Source organism: Manis javanica, chromosome 6 (genome assembly GCF_040802235.1).
Source record: "Manis javanica isolate MJ-LG chromosome 6, MJ_LKY, whole genome shotgun sequence".
In the NCBI taxonomy this organism is placed as follows: Eukaryota; Metazoa; Chordata; class Mammalia; order Pholidota; family Manidae; genus Manis; species Manis javanica.
In genome coordinates, this window is record NC_133161.1 from 132,150,897 (window position 1) to 132,174,430 (window position 23,534).

General features: G+C 43.3%; 1 protein-coding gene across 1 annotated transcript in view; it reads left to right on the forward strand.

Moving 5' to 3' along the window:
- The window catches only part of SPATA19 (spermatogenesis associated 19), a 29,083-nt gene extending 12,851 nt beyond the window's left edge, over positions 1-16,232 (forward strand). The window contains exon 8 of the transcript XR_012132908.1: positions 15,244-16,232. The gene's annotated coding sequence lies outside the window, so the exon portion shown is untranslated. The remainder of the gene's footprint in view (positions 1-15,243) is intronic.
- Positions 16,233-23,534: the final 7,302 nt, after the last annotated feature.

The following is a 23,534-nucleotide window of genomic DNA, read 5'->3' on the forward strand; positions in this document are numbered from 1 at the left end:
GGACAGCAGGCCTTAGTTTGGGGGGGAAGAGGTACCTTGCTCTCTCTGGTTGCAGGCAGAGGCTGGAGGAGTGAAGTCACCCTGGCAGTCTACAAAGCAACAGCCCCCACCTGCAGACACCTTGGGGCTCCTAGTGTTGCTGGGCAGCTGCATCTGGGAGGTCTCTCCCTGCACACCAGGTGAAACTTCGCCCTGGACAGTGGAGGGTTCTTGACTCTGAACAACGTTCTTGGGCAGGACGAACTGCTGTAGGTAAGGAAGGAATTCATTCAAGTGAGACTAGCAGGGAATGGCAGCTGCCTGCGCAGGCAGCAGAGAGAAACGAAGGTGGAGTAGGGCAGAGAGAGTGAAGACTTGTACTAAAGTCTAGAAAATAGAATGAAATAAAGTAACAAAGATGGTTACTACTGGAAGAGCTCAGAGACAAAACTCAATTAGTTGAGCAGCCACAAAGCTTTATTTAAAGGTATGCACTTAAAGACAAAGTGCTGGCAGCCTCAGAGAGGAGGTGCGCTTAATAGGCTGGGAGTTCTGTCTTTTAAGGATTTTCAGAAATGTGACAAAGGTCCAGGGGCTGTAGACTTGTCAGGTGGTCTCAAGATGCTTATCTCCGGTGAGAGACATTATATCTCTTCTCCTCCATTATCAAGCCTCCAGGTAATTCTGCAAAATTAATTTAACACAAGAAATTGGTTAGTTCCTCTCCAGGATAGCAGCTTCCCTCTGGGAACATATCAATCAAGACCACCCACACTGCCCCCAAAGTGGGTTGACTTATTGTCTGTTTAGCAAAGAATATGTTAGGAACCTTACCTCCTAACTTTCTGGCTTTAAAATGGAATCTTAGCCTGAAGATGGAGTCCCTCCTGCTGTTACTACACTGTTTGTATCTCGGCTTTTTTGGAAAGTTAATCATGATGCCTGTCTCATGTCCCTGCCTACATCACTAGGATGCCCTGTTCTGAGGGGTAGAATGGCAGGCTGTGCAGGGTGTGTGCAGAGAAAGGAAGGAGCTTGACTGTGAGTCAGTCCTAGGGCTTTGGGGCCCCTTGCTGGGACCTACGTCCTGGGAGCACTTTGTGCAGAGCTGGGAGTAAAGCACTGCTTCTCCAGCTGTGGTGGCGTCAGAACCCCAGAGTGGGAGGGCACTTGCTAAGGATGGAGATCATTGAGCAGCACCCCAATTTATTTTGACTGGCAGGCTTGGGACGGAACCCAGGAACCTGCATTTTTATCAAACTCATTCTGAGACAGCTGTCTTTAGGCCGCATATTGAGATGCACAGGTATAAAAACTGTGACATTTTCTTAGAAGGAGAACATGGGAAACCTAAGGTCAGCACCTGGAGAATATTCTGCTCACTTCGGCTGCTTCCTTCACTTTCCTTCATCTATTGCTGATTATCCCTGTGACCACCTCCAGGCTTCCTTCTCTGCTTTGGTCCACGAGAGTTAACAAAAGGGAAAGAAGCAGAGACAGAAACAAATTCTAGACCATTTGGCTAATCCACAATCCTATTCAGCTGGAGCCTTTAAAATTACTCACCTTCCTTTGGCCTCCCCTTTAAGCCCCCTCATGGAGGGCCTCTTAGGTTTCTAGCTTTTTCTGAGTTCTTCCTCAAATGGGTTCTGCTTCCTGCAGGGGCAAGGACTCTGTTAGCACGGTGTGGGCTTTCCCTGGGCCTCACCAGGACAACGGTAGCATTTCATGTTGCATAAACATGCATGTGAGTATGTGTGTGTGCACGCATTTCACTATCCTGGCTCTCCTGTTGACATTCTTGATGTCCTGCTGTCTTTGTCCAGTCCTCTGGGCCCTGCCTGATCTCTCTTCTCAGTCTGGGTTGCAAGCCTCGTCTTGAGAGCTGCATAGAAGGAACCCAATACATCATGATGAGGGAATCAAACCTTGGATTGACTGTGTGGCCTCGGGCTCACAGGCAAAATGGGAATAATAATATCTACTTGTCAGGGACAGAACAAATGTTATGTATGTCTTCTACCAGTGTCCCACGTACTGAAATAAGTGCACCAGCGTAGCTGTGTGTGAGTAGTACTGCTCAGCAGGGATAGTAGCTTTTCCTTACCTTCAACCCTTGGGGGACATTTTCATCAATCCAGGCACCAGCACGCTGTGCTTTGAAGAGGTGGGGAGAAGGCTCGGAGAGAATGTTGCCAATGAATAAGCTTAAGTTCCTGACAGGTAGAAATGCATCATTTTCCTGCCTACAAAAAGAGAAGAGAAAGTGCAGGTTGAGGTGGCCCCCTGGCCAAACCCCAAAGCTGAGACCCCTCCCTACTCAACTCCAAGACCCTGAAGGGTTTGCACCAGGAAGCTGTTTGGTTGACTAATATATTGCTTTCCTTCATCAGCAGTTAGTGGGCAGGGGTTGAAATATGTAATGCTCTTCCTAAAGCCTGTGCATGTCTGTTCTCCAAAGGGTACTTGAGGTGATGAGATAGGATCTCCGGAGTTCACCTAATAGACACCTCCATGCCCAGCAGGTCAGATCCATGACCCAGCCCAGACAGGTGAGGGCCCTGCTCCTCCACCGCCTTTGGGTCTCCCTGGCAGCACATGCCTCTCTCCTACAACTCTGCCTGATCCTTGGATCCTCAGGTTGGAGCACCCTCTCTACCCCCAGTGTCTGCTCTGAACATTCCACTCCCCTTAAGACCCAGCTCAAATGTCACATACCCCTTGGACTGCTGCTTTTTCACTTGCTTTCTGCTTGCCAACAAGGATCAAGTTCATTTCCACACCTTGCTGTGTATATGTCTATTTAGCATCATTTCATCTTGCATTATATCTTTAAATGGTTTATTTTTATTTTTATTTATGGGCCTGTCAGACTTAGAGGCTGTAAGATTCTTTGGGCAAGATGTAGGTTTTGTTCATCTTTCTCAGGTGCTCAGTAAGGGCTGATCCGATTCAGCGTACCTACACCACCAACTGAAATGCAAAACCGGTTTGCCTGTTATGTTCTCAGACGCAGACTAACTCAAACCATTTCTGTGTTACTAACACATCTTCCCATGGCCCATCTCTCACCCCCACCAGTGTATCCTCTCATGTGCAAACTGTGTGTTTCCTTCCCCAGATGAAGTTCTGTAATCATGTAATGAGCACCCCCTGAAATGCACCCTGGTTGTAGAAAGCGTCTTTCTGAAGATCACCTAGGTAATGGTTCCTACAGCAATTAACAGCCTCTGAGCCCCTGCTTTGGGACTGCTGTTTGTACTTATTATTGCACACAAAAGGCCTCTCAAGGCTGGGTATAAAGCAGGTTTTGCAGACTGCCTCCTCTTGTAGGCTTCTGTCTCTCTCTTGCTCTTTCCACAAATCTTACCTTTAGCATTACAGTTCTGATGAGGATGCTTGCTCCGTTGCTAGGAGTAAACCCTCACCCACCCTTTGAGCGTAGGGTACAGGGAGAATAATTTCAGGTGAGTCTGCCACTCATACAGCTGTGTTAGGCAGCAGGGCAGAAGAATTCCTCCAAAGAAGGACCCTTGGTGAGGGGCTCTCATGCATTTGGATCACTTGGTCATGGCCCCCCGAGTGTGAGCCCATCTCCTTCCTGTTCTGCCAACCCTAGGTCACCCCTAAGGGCTGCTGGGGCATGAGTGATTGACTGTAGGAGAAAATGACTTTCTCCATCACTATAGGATGTTTTGATCACAGGCATCCTTTATATATTGTCAAAAGTTCATAAATAACAGGAGCAAAACAATGAATCACCAAGTTATAATTAGTAAAAGTTTATTATGCACATACCAAAAAGTTTACAAATTAGGAGCGCCTAAACCAAAATGTGGAATGAGGCTCAGGGTTATATATATACTGATACAAAGCAGCTTCTTTAGTGAGCAGGCAGGGACTGTTCATTCCTTGCAGTGATTGGCTGAGATATTAGAATTCTCTTAAATGGTACAACGTTGGTGAGTGGGGAAACAGTTTAAGTTTTGTTGATGATTTTCAGAGGCAGAAATAAGAAATGGCCAAGGTCAAATTAACATTGTAAACTAAGCTAAATTAAGCTTTGTTTGTATGTCTGTTTTTTTTTTTTTGCCCCTTCAGGGAATTTTCAAGGTCTCCATTTGAGAAATTTTGATTTTGATGATTCCTCCCCTTTGGTCATTTTCTCAGCAGGCTGACAGTATGACCATGTCGTAATAGTGTTTTTCTTGGTTACCACTGTTGATATAATCAGACCAAAGAATCACATATTTGCTGTTTCCATTGGTTGAGTCCTCATGCCAGAGGGCCATTTAGGTACCACTTTCATCACTCATGTGGTTATTGCTGATTTCATCCAGTTGTCTGATCCTGATGGATGCCATCTGGCATTTAAAATCCTCAAGACTATACAATGCATTTGAGAAACTAATATAAATGACTATGAGGAGAATAGCCAAGGACTGAAAACTTCCTCAAAGCAGAGATTCCCAGGAGCCATGATTTAACCAATTAAATAACTCAAATGGGTTATAATTAAAAAAAAAAAGTTATTTACATGACACAACATGATGTATTAGCAGACACATAGCCTCATGATTACTTAGGACAGAATAGAAAATGTTTTATTTTAGAAAGTGGTGTTGCAGGTAAGCTTCCACCTAAATTAGGTCTATATATGATGCGAGCAATCAGGTGATTTAATGAGAGGCATTTCTATGGAAACAAAGAAAAACAAAGGTTAATAGTTCAAGCCAATTATAAATTCGGTTTTGACTTTGGAGAGCAGCCAGCTGAGAAATTTTCTAGATGTCAGGTTCTAAGCATCTTCAGATAGAGTGAAGGCAGGTCATGCTAGTGTGACAGATTTTCCTTGTCTGCCGTCTGAATGTCTCTGGTGATCTTTCTTTAGTAACTGGCATGGAGATTATCTGCACATGAGCTGTTGTGATTTCTCTGAAGTTTATATCAAGTTATTCAGCTTTAGCTTGTATAGCTTTAGGAAAAGGGCAGTTTTAGTTTCCTAGTGAATCTAAGTCAAAAGAGTTGGGGAAGTTTGGAAATAGTAGTTTGGGGAGTTCTAACCACATAATGGAGAGAACTATAAGAATTCAGGATCCGGTCCAGTTTATGGATAGTATATAAAACCTGAAAGACAATTACAGTTAGAATCTGATATCCACAAAGGTGTATCACTGAAACATAATTTTTCTCTCTATAATCATCTCCATTTCTATCAAAGGTAATCACAATAAGACTAATTTGTGTGCAAATTAAGCCTAGTTTCAATAAACTTGGACTGACTACATAAGTGTGGCATAAATAGTAATTAATTATATAGATTCTTTTAAATGTGTTTTGCTGAAGCTCTTCATAAGGAGTTTCAGATTGGACTTTCAAAAGCCTCGTAACACTAGGAAACCAAACCAAGGACTTGTCCAGTTGTGTCCTGTTATAAGGAGAACAGATTCTTATTGAAATTATGCAAATAGACATGTTGTAGTAAAAAATAAGAATATTAAATAAGAGTTTCTGAATTCTCATTGAATCAATTAGGGAGAGAAAGAAATGTTTCAACCTTTCTTGCAAAGATTCACTTTACCAAATTGTTATAGATAGTTATAGACAGCTTAAAAGAGAGAAGGAAAAGGGGAACTTTAAGTCTGAAAAAGAAAACATTAGAGAATGAGCAGTGCTTTAAAGGAAGTCGTAAAATTATAATCATCTTGGTCAGTTCATTCAGTCTTGTAATTAGTTCTTGTTTTGCTTGATCTTAGGTTAGAAGCTTTATGAATCAATCAGTCTTCCATTAAAGTTTTAGAAATTCTTACCCAGTTCAATATTATAATCTTAAAATGATCAGAAATCTGCACTTTAGAGTACTTGTCAGGGTCTTTTCAATGGATCTCTTTGAATATGAAGCACTTTCGTAGAAGCATCAGATGAAACAATAACTATCTCAGTGACAAAGGTCTTAAAACTAACCATCGTTAAAAATCTGGTGAGAGTTCACATACACACATACAAAATGATGCAATTGATAAGGAAGTTTGCTTAATTTTGTGATATATGATATTTTAAGATAATAGCTAGAATTGTGATTAATAGCATTATACTAGTACCTATTGGATTCATATTAGAGTTTTAAGAATTTCATACAAATTCACCCTAAGGAAAGTTTAGCACCACTTCTTATTTGACAATGCTTTCCATGAAATGACATATAAAACTGTTATATATTTGTAAAAAAATTCAGGTATTTTAATAGAGAAGACTCAGTTTTGAGTAGAGAATACTCAGTAATCAAATACCTGATAAAGACAAAATGCAAAATCTTTGTTTTCTAGGCAGATTAAATTAAGGGTAAAGAAAAACATTTGTTTACAATTTCTTAATAAGAGCAGACCAGTAATCTAAAGAATGTTGTGATTATTAACAGAGAGAAAACGAAATTCTAATTTTGCACCAGTACACTTTTGATATTAACTTAAATAAATCCATTTCAATCTTGACCACACATAAAATTCTTTTATCAAGATTTTCTTTCTACAAGCCTTGTACAACTTTTGTATTCATTCAGCTTTTGTCCTATCTTTTTCCTTTCTTTTCTGGAACAATCATTTTACTTTAAGCCAAAGTTACTTTCTAGTATCCTTTACCAAAAATCTAATCCATGTCCTTCATATCTTTCCTTATTTAAAACCACCTTTTTCTTACCTTACCTCCTTTTCATATACTGTTCAGTCATTTCTTTCACCCTTATTATTTCTAGTAATTTTACTTTTATATATTCATTATAAATTTTAATATTAGTAATATTTGTTTTCTAGTGAAAATAAATAACCAGGCACTTGTGAACTGTCATATATTAGCATCCTGTAGTAGATTAGCAAGGTTATATAAATTCATTTCATGATTTCCAGAAGTTCATTCTTCCTCATGGTAAATTTTTCAGTGTGGCACAAAACATGTTTATTAATAGACCCAAATATCTCTTATCTATCTGTAAAAAATTAAAAAGCCAAAACATAGATACACTTAGATTTATGTATAGCATATAGCATTTAATATTTGTCTAATTTGGAAATGATTTAAATATTTAATGAATATCCATTATTTACTTTAACTTAGTATAAACTCTTACCTTATTCACATTTATTTAAATTACTGTGCTTTTAACAATTATGATTTGATTAAACATCAAACAGCTAACCATCATCTTAAGCTATTTTTCTTGTTGACACATTTTGAAGATATGTCTACTTGTATTAAATTAACAAACTTAAACTAATTTTGACTTATCATAGATTATCCTAGCTCATGTGAACTTGAAAAACATTTGGGTTAGTTTTTTGTTCCTGAGAGTATACTTGATTTGTATTAACATTTCATTTTCTTCAAGCCAATTAAATGAGCTCTTTACAAATTAATATTGGCCATACTATCAAGATGGATAAAAATATCACGTATCTATAATATACTTATCTAAGCATATCTAAACATATAGACAGACACAAACAGAGATCTTATGGCTTTTGTTGAAAAGTTTTAGTCATATCTCAGACACAAAACTCAAAAGCATAGTTGTTTCGAAATTGTGTTTTTGGCCTATAGACTAAGTTAAGGTAACCTGTTCAGATGGCCAAAGTTTTTGCTAAATATTTATTTGCATTCTATAAGGATCCTTTTAGAGATGTTTTTGGAGTCATTTTTGTTTTTTAGAAGCTTCTGCAGTGCATTGTCTCTGAGAGGTTTGGGATCCTCTTTTTCAACTGTGCCCCTGGAGGTGGACTTATCTAAGCTAAAGCTTCCCCAAAGTGGCTACTACAATCCCAAAAGTTCACCCATTTCCCAAACAAGGCACAAGATCTTGGTCCATAAATCAAGCAGAACCCATCTTTGCCTTTAGATTCCCTAAGATGTCTTAACTATGAAGGGCTCTGTTTTCTAACAGCTGTTCCAAAACAAAGGCTATCGCTTGTTTCCCCACTTTTGAACAGAATAAGGTGACTTACCATGAATCTTCAAACAAAATACAGGTATGTACAATAAAGCCAGAGAGCTCAAAATGCAAAGGGAGAGGAGCTTGGATCCAACAGAGACTGACCCTCACACTCCAGGTTGATGAGAACGCAGTAACCTCAATGGGGTCTGTGGGTACCAGCACCTATTTACTTACCTGCTTCAGAGTCAGTGGCGGGGGAGGGGAGGGGCGTTTTCTTTGTATCTCACTTCTGACACCACGAAATGCCAAAAGTTCATAAATAACAGAAGTAGAACCAATGAATCACCAAAGTATTCATTAATAAAAACTTATTGTGTACACACCAAAGACAGAATTTGAAAACTGGGAGCAGTCAAACCAAAACAAGGAGTGAGGATCAGGGGTAAACTGATAGAAAGCAGCTTATATAATGAGAAGGCAGTGACTATTTATTCTTCACAGTGATTGGTTACAATATTAGAATTCTCTTAAATGGGAGGGAATTTGTCAGTGGTTACCTCATATTAACCTTGGGAAACAGTTTAAGTTTTGCTTAGGATTTTCAGAGGCATAAATACAAAATAACCTAGGTCAAGTTAGCCTTGTAAAATAAGCTAAATTAAGCTTTGTTTGTATGACTGAACTGGTTTTGTTTCTTCAGGGAATTTTTAGGACTGGTCTCCATTTGTTTTGGTTTTAACAGTATCATACTCACTGTATTGTATTTATTCACAATTTAAGTTTTTCTATCATACAAAGAATATTGAAGTCCCAGCTCTATTACTTCCTAGATGTGTAATCAAGGGAAAGTGGCTTAATCTCTCTGAGATGCATTAAAATATATAAGCAGATATGAATATTAATTTCTGCTCTGCATGTCCTATAGGGTGATTGGAAGACAATGTGAAATGTTCAAGTTGTACTCTGTGAACTGTAAATTACAATAAAAGTGCATTTCATGGGGTCAAGCACGGTGCATATCTTGTTCATATTTGTCTTTCCAGCAACCACCATGGTTTCTGGCACATGGCAGGTATTCATAAATGAGCGAGTGAAGGCCACTGGGAAGGTTTAAGCTGGTCAGGAGGCTATGTACTCATGATAAGTGGTGATAGAGAGGGTGGAGGCTTAGAGTATTTTTTTTTTTTTCTTCAGGCAGTTCCATGAGGAATAGTTTGGTTGTAGCAAACAGTTGTTGGGAGTCACATAAATCAATAAAATAGATTCAGTCCCTATTTCAGCTGTGCTAGTGCTGACTGGCATTACTAAGAATAAACAGAAAACTGGATTAAACCATAGAGGGGTGATGCCAGAAGAGAAATGGTGGTACCAAAGTGAATGGTATCAGGATACTTTTTGTTGCAAGTAATAAAACACAAGACTAAGAGTAGCCATAAGGCCATATAGTGATCTCACATCACAACCTCCAGGATTGGTCTTGTTGCTCAGGGCTGGACTCCTTCTGTCCTTCTTTCTGCACTATTCACATGCCCACTGTGCTTCCGTATGTGCATGTAGCCCATGGTTGCTCGGAGGCAGCTACAGCCCCAAGCACATCAATACACAATGACCTTCCTATTTACTGGAGGGCAGAGGGAGGTGCAAAGGGTCTTCTCTTAGGTGGCTTATCTTTTATCTGGAAGGAAATATTTCCTATAAGGCTTCAGCAACATTCCCTTATATCTCATTGGTCAGTAATAATAAAGGGAAATTCAGATTTCTGTGATTGGCTTAGAGCAGTGATGATTTATCCCCAGGACTGAGTAAATTCTACAACAAAATGGAATGGAATTCTGTAAGAAGAAACAAAATTGAATTTGCAACAAAAGTGAAATTCTGTGACAAGAAAGAAAGAGGAAGTAACAGTTGGACAGACAACCAATAATGTATGTTAACGAGGCCTGGGCAGACCAAGAGGTATGTTGCTGTGAGTGTGGCCAGAGCGAAGAAGAAAGAGAAAACAGGATACTGGTGAACAGCTGGCAGACTACCAGAGGAGGGTCCTCAGAGTGGGGATGGAGGCGGGACTGGAGTCTGCTTGCTGCACCGTATGGATGCTCTTTATCTGACGGTGGCAGAGGGCGAACAAGGGGCCCTGTGACAGGAACAGAGAGGTCAATGAGATCTAGTTCCAGCTCAGTAGAAACTCGACTTGTGACTCTGTTCTCTTAATTTCTCTGAGGCTTTTTTTGAAATTTATTTTTAAAGGATCATTATTTTGTTGTGCTTAACTCATAGGATTAATACTAATAAGGATGATGACAATGATGGTGACAACTATAATGATAGCAATAGATAAGATCTACAGAGCATCTACTGTGTGCTCAAGTACCTCATTTCTTTTCTAGGCAACCTTTGAAATTGGTTCTATCCACAACTGCACGTTACCAATGAAGAAACAGATAGGTTAAGAAACAGGCATGGACATATGTGATTATCGATGGAGGAACAAGATTTTAGCTTATATTTCCTGGCTCCTAACTTGTATATGTAACCACTAGACATAGTGCCTTTAAGTAGTGTAATAGCACTGATGATACTATTGTTGTGTGTTGAGCACATCTTATTTGCCAGGCATTCTTATAGGCTCTGAAGTTATAGCGGTGGTTAAAAAAAAGCCCCAACTCTTCTAGTGAGGGCAAGGAGTTGACAATAAGCAAATAGGTAGATAAGAGGGATGATACATTGAGGATAGATAGTTAGATGATAGATTGATGATAGACAGATGACTGATGATAAATAGATGATAGATGGATGATAAATAGAAGGTCCATTGTGCCATATGCTTTGAAGGAAAGAAAGGCAGAAAGAGGAGAGGGAGAGTGACTGGGAAATGCTCTTTTCTATAATGTGGTTCTAGATGGCCTTGCTGCAGAGGTAATATATGAGGATGGACTGAATGAAATGAGGATGTGAGCATGATACCTGGTGAAGAAGGTTCTGGGTAGAAGGAACAGTAAGTGCTAAGGCCCAAGGCACAGGTGGGCTGGGCCTGCTGATGAAGCAGCTGTTTGAAGCTGAGTGAGCAAGCAGGCTGTAAGGGGCAGGAAACTACAGCATGACTTGAGGGATGTTAAGCAATGCAAAGAAGGCAACCAGCTAGCTAGCGTGGAGAGGTTAAGAAACAGGCATGGACATATGTGATTATCGATGGAGGAACAAGATTTTAGCTTATATTTCCTGGCTCCTAACTTGTATATGTAACCACTAGACATAGTGCCTTTAAGTAGTGTAATAGCACTGATGATACTATTGTATTTTCAATAATTTTGAAAATACAAAATTCTGTGCTGATGAGGAGGGCAGTGGCCCAGGTGAGGATGTCCTGGGTAACGTGAGGCAGGCCTTAGGCTCTGAATATAATTCTGGTCTGCCTTTTTCCTATGGTAAAAGTTTCCTAAGGCAACAGCAGGATAACATGATCATCTTTGCATCTTACAAGATCTCTTGGACTTTCTGTGATCCAGTTTTCTCATCTGTGTAGAAGGACAGTGATAGCTCTACCATCAAATCAAATCTTGTAAGATATTTTTAAGGTCAAATTAAATGTTTGGAGGTATGATACACAATACAAATGCAAGCTGCTCTTACAATAATTAGGCTCTCTCCTGGCTATTGAATAGATTTCCATTTCTCCAGGCTTATGGCCCGATAACTTTCTCAGAATACGAAAAGCACTTTTCTCCTAGATTACCTCACTTAATCTTTATACTGCTTTCAAAGTGGTTGAATCATGACTGTTCCCATTTAACAGAAAAGGAAAATGAGGCTCAGAGAAGTCAGAGAGGTTAATATACACAGCTAGTAAGTGCTGGAGGCTGGCTTTCAACCAACACCTTCTGATTCTAAGTTCCTTTCCCAAGAAGAGGATGGTAGGTGTGTGTGCAGGAAGGATGTGGAAAGGTGAGGTGGAGGGTGGTGGTCAAGGCGTAGATTTAAAATTTGTATGTGCAAAGACATGGACTTATTTAGAGTGACAACTGTTGTTATTATCACACACAGTCCCTGGAAAATAATGCAGCATTATAAACAGCACAGATGAATACACAATAAAAATTATTGAAAATACTCCAGGCACATGCTGGCTATAACACAGAAAGCTTAGAAAAATAAGATGAAGTCTTAACATACCAGCTGATGGCAATTCAATACAGATGACAAAAGAACAACTTAGTTTAGCTAAGATCTGAAAGCCCTGCTCTAACCATGCCAGTGACCATGAGAAACGTCAGGGGACATGGTGGGGAGGGGTGCAGGCAGTGGTGCTTCTACTCCCCAGGAATCACCATCTAGCACCAGCCCTGCCAGGAACAGCTCTTAGGAAGCTAGAGAGCCAGGGATTTGCTGCAAGGAGTCTCCCGGAGTCTCACCCAAAACCCCATTGGTCTGCTCTCTCACACTGCAAGAAGTGTCTCTGAAAATTGAAGCTCCTGGGATTTTTGCCTTGGTTTTGGAAGTGTCAGAGGGCTGGGGAGTTCTGCAGGGGTCCAACACATGATGGCGGCTGAGCAAAGACCTTTCCACGGAGGCCATGTAAGGCAGCCCTTGGCCTGCAAGCAAGACTTGCCTCTATTTGAGCCACAGTACAACCATCCCATTTTCAGAGACGGCAAAGATGTGCGCTCTGTAGCCTTGATTCTTCCTTGTCAAAATGTTCTGTGCTGATGAGGAGGCTCAGTTATTCCTCTCATTCATTCTTTGTCTTCTTTACTGGCTTCTGTTGCTCTCAGAAAAACTCACTGATGCTGTTGTGGGGCACAGAGTGAGCCCAGAGTCCCAGGGCGGTGTCCCTGGGGCACTTTCATCAGCATTGCCTTGCAATCTGCCCAGCCTGCTTTGTCTTTGCTTTGCATTTTATCAATACCACCAGCGGACCCTGCTGCCCCTCTCTGTGGGTTTATTAATATTGTCCTGTGATCTGTGGGTGTCTGCCACACTTTATATTCCAGCCCCATCCCAGCTTCTCCCAACTCAGGCACCATATTTAATTAGATTTTTCTCCCTGGCTCAGGCAAACAGAAATTGAACTCCCAGTATATCTCTATTGCTCTCTAGCCTGTGCCGTACAGAAATAGACAGCTCTCTTTTCCCTCTCTGCCTCATCCCTTCCATCTCCATCTCTGACATTAATATTCTAACATAAGTCCAAACTCTGAAATTCTTCCTTGTGTCAGCCAATGTCAATCAAATAAACAATATACCAAAGGGTTTTGCTGCTAGAACTTTCTGATTGTCCTTGAGTTGGGGCAGACCCAGGTGTTGACAGGTGGTGTAAAGAGCGGGGGAGGAGAAGGAGGGGGGGACAGTTATCTTGGTCAGTGGGGAGTTCTGCTTGGAAACAAGGTGACACATTAAACATCCTTTCAAGATGATGACTCCGCCCTTGGAAGAGTCTCAGGAGAAACCACTTACTCTGTGTTATGGTTGTTTTCCATCTGTAAAATGGGATGGGAAACAGAATTGGCCTTCATTGAAGTTATGAAAAATGAGGACCTTTAATTTCACTTTATGTTAGCAAATGTGAAAAGAGGGAGAGGAATTAAGGGGAGACCTAGAGGACTCAGGGAGTCGCTGTCCTGGGCCGGCCTTCCTGTGCCGAGGGAAGCCCAGCTGGCAGCAGTCAGACAGCTGGGGTCCCAGGCCAGCCTTTAAGCTCATCAGCTCCAAGACCTTGTCCACAGCGCCTGGGACCCAGCAGGCCCTCAGGAAATGCAGCCCACCCCCGAGAGCTGTTTCTCACTCTCTTGAGATATTCATGTACTGTCTCTGAGACCCAGTTTCTTCATCAGTGGCCCATCTTATAGATGTGAAACTCAGTAAAACTGAATATGGTTCATATCTTTGATGCTCTTCATTAAGATCAGACATCCTGTTCTCAGTGAAATCTTGCTTTGTAATTGTTGTTGGAAGACAACAGGGCATAGGTCATACAAAATACAGGATGATAAAGTGGTCATATTTGACTTTGAAATGTTTTTTATTTTCTTAGGCTGGAAAATTTATGTTACCATTAGCCTATCTCACCAGAGCACTTAAATGGACAGGGATTTAAGCTTGAAAAAAAAAGAATGAAAGGAAGAAAGGAAGGAAGGAAGGAGGGAGGAAAAGAAGGGAGGGAGAGAAGGAGGGAGGGAGAGAGGGAGGGAGACAATAAGCAAACAGTGAGGAGGGTGCTTTACCTGGATTTCTCAGGTGGTGTTTGAAATGGCTTCATACCAATATGTGAAAATATGCACATTCGCTTTATATCGTAATGAATATTTAAGACACGTGAGAAAAGCTGTGGAAAAGGGGAGCTCTCCCTATTTTAGTGGCCATGGGCAGTGCAGTGGGGTGCATGGCAGAGCAGAGAGAAGACCTAGAACCTCACTGACTGACCAGATGGAGAGTACAGTGCATGTGGCATTGGTTGGGGTGAGATGTTTTGGAGCTAGATGGACATGCGTTGAAGTTCTGGCTATGCTGTTATTAGCAATGTGACCCTTGGCAAGTTATCAATATCACTGGGTCTCAGTTTTCTTACCTGCAAAGCAGATAAATATTGCCTGTTTTACAGGGTTGCTGTGAGGATTGAATGGAGTAAGGCATTGAAGGCGCTGGGAGTGTGCCTGTCCCGTGGTGTCCCTGGGCTCTGAACTTGCTGGTGTCCTTTCTCTCTCCATGCCTGAGTACCCAGAGCCCCTCAGAGGCACGGCTGAGGGTGACAGTTTGATTCATGCTCTGATCATATTTTCAGAGAAGCCTCTTGTGCATTCTGACTCTGGGTTCCATGCAGGGGGCATGGTGGGAGTGGTGTCAAGGGAGGCTAAAGTATCCCAGGGCTCAAGACAGACACGAAGGTCTTCAGAGGTTCCCTCTGAGCATGGGATTCAAACGTTATTTTTATCAGTTCACCCCTTAGGATCTCATTTCTTCAGACAAAAAAATTTTACTTGGGAGCCCACATTTACCTCACAGGTAAAGGCGAGGCAGTGGTGGGAGCAGCTGTCTGGAGCCCCAGCTGCTTAGGGTGTGTGGGGCTGCCGCAGGACCCCGAGAGGGGCAAACCTTCTAGAGCAGACCCACCTCTTATAGGAAGCTCCGTGACTTGTTTGCATCACAGAGCTGGTTAATGGCAGAGCTGATTCTAGAACAAAATCTTAATCTGGGGACTATCTCATGACACTATGGTATCTCTTGGCAGAGGACTTGTTATTCCCTCCTTTGATTGAATTGCTCCATATATTAGGTAAGATTATGTAGCTGCTCCAAAGTTTCAGTGGCTTAGTACAATAGAAGTTTATTTCTTGTTCATGTTACAGTCTGATACAGAATTCCTGATCAGCAGGTGGCGTTCCATCCACAGTGATGCAAGAACTCAGCATCGTTCATCATGTGGTTCTCTGACTTCAAAAGGCCTTTTTCTAGATGGCAGAAGGGGAAGAGAGTGAGGTGAGGGCACAGATGGCTCCTGGAGTCTGTGGCCTGGAGAAGGCACCCACCGCATCACGCGTGTCCATTGGTGAGAGCTCGTCCATGTGGCCACGTGGAGCCACAGGGGAGACTGTGGAATATAATCCAGCTGTGTGCCCAGAGAGGAGAAGAAAGAGAAAACAGGATACTGGTGAACAGCTGGCAGACTACCAGAGGAGGGTCCTCCTGGCACCGAGTATCTGCTGGAGCTTTCCTTATGCAAAACATGCTTGCCCACTATGGCCTCCGAGGATGCCTGGTCTTCTCTACCAAGTTTTCCTGTGACTGGCTCTGAACTAGAAGGGCAAACTGGCCACCCCACCTCACTTGCTCTCATGATGCAATGGGGGAGCAAGGACCAGATGAAACCAAATGGGCACCCCTCCCCCTCCCGTGGACAGTGCTGATTGGCCGGCACTCAGTAAGGCCGTGGTGGCATCCTGTTGGTCAGGCCCTCTGAAGACGCTCTGCCCTGGCGGTTGGGAACATGCATTCCTCCATTAGATCCTGCTTCTGCCCCTGGGCAGAAATTTCCTTGTCTGTTGTTCTTCAAAGCTCCTGTTCTGCCCCATCCACTGCCCTCCTGGCCACCTCTTAGGGGGCCGCTGGGGAGAGTGTCCTCTTGGGGACCACATAACTTCCATATCCTGCTTCCAGCTGGTGTGAGTTTTCCACTCACAGGCTCTTTTAGACCAGCTGCTGGTTTCTCCCGCATTCAGTTACCTTGAAAACTTTGGTAGGTTTCTGACGTATTCACTTCTACTCAGTTCCAAATGCTAATAACAGCACCCAAAGTTCTTTCCAAGATAAAGCTCTCCAGTGGGTTTGATTTCTCCCTCATGTTAATAACAGCCACCATGAACTGTGTGGAACAGTGGGCTTGGAAGGTGTGTTAATTTTCTAGGGCTGCCATAACAAAGTACCCCAGACTGGATGGCTTAAACAACAGAAACTTATTATCTCACAGTTTTGGAGGCTCAAAGTCCTGGATCAAGGTGTCAGTTGGCAGGGTGGCTCCTTCTGAGGCTGTGGTGGGGAGTTTGGTCTATGCTGCTCCCCAGGAGTCTGGTGGTTTGCAGGGAGTCTTCAGAGTTCCTTGGCTTCTGCTGTATAACCCTGATCTCCTCTTTCATCTTCACGTGGCGTTCCTCCTGTGTGGGTGTGTCTGTGTCCAAATTTCCCCTTTTAATAAGAATGCCGGTCACATTGGGTAGGAGCACACCCAGTATGGCTCTTTGTAACTAATTCCATCTGCAAAGATCCTATTTCCAAACAAGAGATACGGGTGGGTGGGGAGGGTTAAGACTTCAACATAAGAATTTTAAGGAGACAATTCAACCCATACAGCAGGGCACTCAGCCTCCTCAGCGTGCTGCTGGTCACAGGGCTGAGTCCTGCCTAACTGGGAACTGTTCGTGGCCTCTTACCCAAAGGCCCTGTGAGTTTCACCTCTATTTCAGTCCCTCAGTGCTTGAACTCTCTTCAAATTATCCTCCTCGAAAGAAGTCCATGTTAAAGGAAAGGAAATTTGCATGTGTTGAGTACCTACTATGTGTCAGGCATATCACACATCCTGTATCTGTTCTAGCTGCAAAATTTTGGGATTCTTTGAAATTAGGATCTTCCATGATGAGGTAGAGAGAACTTTTCCACAGTAAAATCTTTTTTTTTTTTTCTAAATTGGGGTATAGTTGACATATAACATTGTATGAATTTCAGCTGTACAACAGAATGATTTGATATTTGTATACATTGTGAAATCACATTTCTAGTTAACATCACCACAGAAGTTACATTTTTTTTCTTTTAATGAAGTATTTTAAGATCCACTCTATTAGCAACTTTTAAATATGCAATATGGTATTATTAATCATAGTCACCCTGCTGTACATTCATCTCAAGGACTTATTTATTTTATAACTGGAAGATTGTACCTTTGGACCCCCTTCACCCATGCCTCACCCCTGACTCTGGCAACACCAGTCTGTTCTCTGTATCCACGAGCTTGTTTTTTTCCTTTTTTAAAAAGAATCCACATACAAGTGAGATCACACAATATTTGTCCTTCTCTGACTTATTTCTCTTAGCATAATGACTTCTATGTCCATCCATGCTGCAATCCACAAGCAACCGCTGAACCATGTGCGTCTCCCCGGCCTTTCTGAATCTTTGTCCAGATATCAGTTTCTAGGTGAGCCTTCCCTGACACCCTATTTAAAATATTGCTGCTCCAGTATTTCAGAGTCCCTTTTCTAGCTTCTTTCCCCATGGCACTTACCCTCACCACTTCTAATGGACTGTCATTTTCTGATTTTCATGTTTACTGTCTGTCTCTGGCATTACATGTACACTCCACAAAGACCACAGAGATTTTGCTTGCTTTGTTCAGTGAGGTACTCTAGGTGCCCAGCACAATGTGGGGCTCTTTGCACACATTTAGTAATTATTTGTTGAGTGAGTGAATTGCAGGAGTCTGGTCCTACCTGCTAGATGAGCTGGGGATGAGCTCCCAGGGCTGAATCAGTGCAGTGGCTGAGCAGATGGCCAGAAGTTGCCCGGACCTGCCTTGAGTCCCTGCTCAGTGTGTCCTGTTCTTTGGTTTCCTTGTTGGAAGCAATCAAAGAACTTTCCTCATGGGATTGTCATGAGGGCTAACTAACAGAAGGCATGAGGAAATGCCTTGCAGAGGGCCTGGCATGAGGAAGTGCTCAGTAATGTTAGGTTTTACTTGTTACCGTTGTTTCTAATAACAGGAATGCTCACAAAAGAAAACCTCTCTACCTTTTCTCATGCCTTTCACTGTTGTATATTTTGAATGTGAGCCCTTCTCTCAGCGTTCGTCAGTGGTGCCTCCATAGACAAGGAGGCAGAGCATGGCTTTTAACTGCAAAATATTCCATTTTATTCCATGTTGTTTCTACCTGGTCCTGGGACAGTTACTTAATCGTTTGTTCAGTAGTGAGTCCCTAGGACTGGCTAATGACAAACCTGCCTCCAGGAATTGCTTTCTCACCCCTCAGCAGGGCCACCTTGTACCTAAATCTTATCACATCTCTTGCCTCATTTATTTGTGAAGTGAAAGGATTTCTTTCTTGATGGAATATTTGAAGACAGCTCTGACATTTGGGGGCATCAAAGAGGTGTAATAGAGATGAAATTGGCAGGGGCTTTGAGGGACAAAGGTCTGTTAACAATTCCCAGATAACAAAGGCCCAGGCGATGCCTACATTTCCTTCTGTTCTAGCTTTCCTGACACTGCACTCTGTGTTACCCAGATATATTTCTCCACAGCTACTGTCTCATTGCTTACAACTCCAGATTCTGCATGCTATTGTGCTTGCCAAACTCACTTGTCTTCTGATGCCACTTGGAGCAGATGCTCTTTTGGCCCTGGAAGGTCTTTCCATGAAGTATCCCAGACCAATGAGCTTAGTGTTGGGCCTCCAGCCTCGAAGTGCAGTTTCCTCTCATGCAGAAGAACTGGTGCCAAGCAGGCCAGCTCCTCTCATCTAGGAAGGCTGGAACATGCAGGTGCAGAGAGACGGGCACACGGAGACAGGAATGTCAAAAATCTAGAAGTTGCTAACAAACCCTATCCTCTCTGTCATCCCTTCTGCACACAAGAACTAATTCTGGGCCAGGGAAGACAGGACTAGACCATTATATTCTGAGTGTGTATTTATTAATGAAGGGAGCAGACAGTAGAGGAGAGTGTAATGACATCATAGTGTATCTGATCTAATTATGCTAATGAATTTTCACGGCTCATCACAGGGAATCCCGACTGGGCTTGTCAGAAATTCCCCAGAGGATCTGGAGGGGCTTTGGGGATACCATCCCAAGACTTATGGATAAGCTCTTCCTATTGTTCCAGGCCACCATCTACCCCATCCAGTGGAATGGCTGGGCAGGTGTTGCCCTGAGAGTTGGGAAAAACCCACAAAGAGAATAGGACAGGCAGGGGCCAGTGTGCAGAGCTGGGGCTGCTGGAGCAGCAGAGGCCTGGGGTGAGGGCTGCTGGGCGGGCGTGTGCTGGCACTGGCCCTTTGCTGGCAGGAACTGCAACCTGACTGCTAACCAACAGGCTGTGCAACTAGAGGCCCCATCCTGTGTCAGCCGATCCAGCCCGCTGCCACCTGCTCCTGTCTGCTCTCTTCCCGACACAGACTTTACAGCACACTTTGGGCTTAGGGTTGGTTTCCTACACTGCAGCCAGGACATTATTCAGGTCTGTGCCTTCGTCTTCAATTCTCTCTTTCCAGTACTAGTTCTCTCCTTTCTCCAGATGTGTGTGTGTGTTTTCATGACCCAGCTAGACTCCCTTTATGGCTGAGTAGGGAAGGTAGTATTCTGTGTACTTAGGGCATTCTGTGAAAACATAGAAACCCAAAAATCCTACTCTCATTTCCCCAGCTGCCTAAAATCCCACATTTTATTATTTTGGCTTAAATCATAGATTTATGTTAAAGGAGCCCATCTTCCATGGGCATGGGAAAAAGCATGTCATGCTTTAAGCTATTACCCCTCATATCCACATCCATCATTTCCATTGGGGGAATAATTTTCAGATCCTTTTCTTGAGCGTGATTACTGGAGGTGGTAGAGAGAAGGGATGCCGAGAGACTTGGTGGGAGGGTGGGCATGTCTGAAGGGGAAAGGGGAAAGAATAGTGAGGCTGGGGTGGCCATATGGTCATATTTCATCCCAGAGCTGTCCAGGGCTCTGTCTCCAACAGTCACTGGTAGGACACAGCAGTGCATCTCTGTCCTTGTAAAAGCCGGGTCCGCCCTAATGCTGAGGGCTCTGCTCAGAGCCATGACTTGGGACAAGACTGCAGCAGTGCCTGGCTGGCCTCCATCTGGGGTCCCATAGAGATTGTGCTCTGGGAGAGCAGAGCCAGGTATCAGGGTGTGTGGCATGAGACGGTCCTCGGGGAAGGTCGCATGAGTCTTGGAGCACTCACAGGAAGGGATGGAACAGCACGCCGTGGAGAAGTCAGGTCAAATTCTGGCAGAGCTTCCAGATTTAAGTTTGAAGAGCATGTAGTCCATTTCTACTGGAGCACACTATTGATACTAGATTCAGAATTAGAGCCAAGAGCAGTTATTAGCTGTGTTAGATTATTCTTGCTGCCATAACAAATCACCACAAACTCACTGGCTTAAAACACAAGTTTATCATCTGCTGGTTCTGGAGGTCAGAAGTCCAACATGGGTCTCACCAAGCTAAAATCAAGCTGACAGCAGGGCTGAGCTCCTTTCTCAATTGCCTCTCTGCATGACCTTGCCTTTCTCAGCTCCTAGAGTTCCTTGGCTCATGGCCCCTTTCCTCTATTTTCAAAGCCAGCAATGTTGCATAGCTCCAAACTTTCTTCCATTGCCATGGAACGGACACAAGCTTTCCTCATAGTTATGGGGCCACATGCTGGGTTGCGGCCAGTGGACTGTGGATAGGAGTGAGGTTAGGGCTCCATTATGAGACCAACCACATGCTCTCCATGCTGGCAGGATGCAGAGGATCGGGGGAAGGCTGAGCCCTGGTTATGGTGAATCCACTAGTTAGAAGGAGCCTGAACTGGTGCAAGGACCCCCTCCCCACCAAACATGCAACATGTAATGTAGCAACTAAGACTTTGACGTGCTGAGCTGTTAAATTACGGGGTTCCTTTTTGCAGTAGGTAGTCTTCTTGCATAATGTAGAAATTGATGCCAGAAGTGGGTACTTCTGTAAGTCAAACATTGACTTAACAGTCAGGTGGCAGGTAGTGAAGAAATACGTGCAAAGGCTGGAAGGTTGGAGAGCCCTGTGTTGTGTGGCAAAGCATTTGTTAGAACTTCACAGTGATTAACTGGGAGACCGTGATTGTCCTATGACTTTAGCTCTAGGAGAAGGGTTTGGAAAACAGGGCATCAGCAGTGTGTATGTTTATGTACAGTGGGCTTCTATCAGAATACCTTCTCTGGCAAGGTATTACAAGGAAAAGAAAGTTAGAAAAGAGAATTAGGTAACTTGTAAGACAAATATAAGGGAATAGAGAAAATATGGAAATTTGGGTCATCAAACATGTTCCAGCTATTACTGTTGTGTAACGAACTGCAAATCTTCCTTGACTTATGATGGGATCATAAAGTTAAAAATATTGTTGAAGTCAAAAATCCATTTAACACACCTAACTTAGCCTAGCCTGTCTTAAAACATGCTCAGAGCACACTTACATTAGCCTACAGTTGGGCAAAATCACCTAACACAAAGCCCATTTTAAAATAAAGTGTTGAAAAGCTCATGTAACTTACTGAATACTCTACAGACAGTGGAAAACAGAATGGTTGTAAGAGTTCTGGCTGTTTAGCCTTGTGACTGCATGGCTGCGCAGCATCATGAGGGAGGGTCCTGCTGCATACTGCTAGCCCCGGAAAGATCCGAAGTAAAAACTACGAGTATGGTTTTTACAATGCATATCGATCTTGTACCATCATAAAGTCAAAAAGTCATTAGGTTGAGCCATGGTAAGTTGGGGATTATCCATATTCTAAAACTTAGTGCTATAAGCTTCAGTTTATATTAAGCCCAAAGATTTATTGTGCTTAAAGATTCCATGCATCAGGAATTCAGACAGAACATGGCAGGGACATCTCATTTCTGCTTCACCATGTTCAGGAGCCAGTCGGAAGACCTGCACTGGGACTGGACTCATCAGGAGGCTCATTCACTCACATGTTCGGCGGCTGATGCTGGCTTTTAGCTGGGGCCTCAGTGCCTCCCTGTTTGGTCTCCCCCGAGGAGTTAGTGTGAATTTCCTTACAGCGCGGGGACTGGGTTGCCAGGCAGGAGTTGCATGACCTTTATGACCTAGCTTCAGTGGTCATGCACTCCTGCCTCATGCCATTCATTAGGACCAAGTCACTAAGGCCAGTCTGTACTCAGAGCAAAGTCAGCCTCTACTCATGATGGCTCCATGTCATATTCTGGGAGGACATGTGAGACTGGCAAAATTATTTGGCCATGGCCACATTTTGGAGAATACAGTCTGCCACAAAGAGTTTGGAAAAGCTGATTGCTTCTAAACAGTGGGAGGTACAATTGAGAACATTTGTGAGAGACAGTGACCTATTCAAACATTTCAGTCGAAAAAAGTGACTTGATCCTATAGCAAAATATTAGATACATGGCTGCCCTGTTCAAGCCTATGGAACCAGAGAGCCCCAAGACAGCTGCTGAGAAAGAGGGAGGCTTGGGGGCAAGGGAAGAAATGAAGCAATCAAGTATATTTTAGAATTATGTTTAGACAAGAACCTTGAATGTGTGTGTGTGAGTGTGTGTGCTTGTTCCAAATGGAACCGACTGGAAGCAAATGGGTCAGAAGGTACTAAGTTTTGAGGAATTTGTACTGCAAAAGCAGACAAAAAACCCATGAGCCTTCTCGTGGCAGGAACCAGCAGTGGTTGTCTCCCAGAATCCCATGAGGCACAGTCACTAACATCTAGTTACATGCAGCTGAGAAGGATGGAAGAGGGAGCATCTCAATGGGCAGAGGGAGGGGTCAGGGAGATGTGTGCCCAGGCAAAGATCACACCTGCTTCAGACTGGTCTCCCATTCCACAGTTTTCTCCCAAATGGGGCATTTAATGTGTTTATGTGGTTATCATATCATCTTGTCCCTATTCTACTATTTTAAGTTGTATTTGTGTGTGGTAAACAACTTGCTTTTATTTCATGTTAGGCCACTACTTGGAGGAGCCACCTCCAGGCCGGATGGAGAGGGCTGTGAGGGCAGGGGCTGCCTGGGACTCCGCCTCGGAAGGGGCTCTATGTGTTCCGAGCAAGGGAAGAAGAGTGGAACAGAGTGCTGTGGCTCGCAGTGGCTCACTGCTCAGCAAAGCCTTTTTCTCTTCTTGGTGACTGACTGGGCTACACTTCCTCACCTGCTTTACAATTAGTTGTGGCGAGGATTCTGTGGAGTGACATGCACTGCCTCCAGTTTCGCTTGAACCCCTTCCTCTCATTGCTGAGCCAGCTGGGCTCACAAGCTCCTGTGGAGACTCCAAGGCCCTGGAAGATAGGGAGGCACAGATGGAAGGGGGTTGTGGTTTCTGAATGACCATAATCAGCAGCGTCCTTCCTGAGGCCCCCCACCCCCACC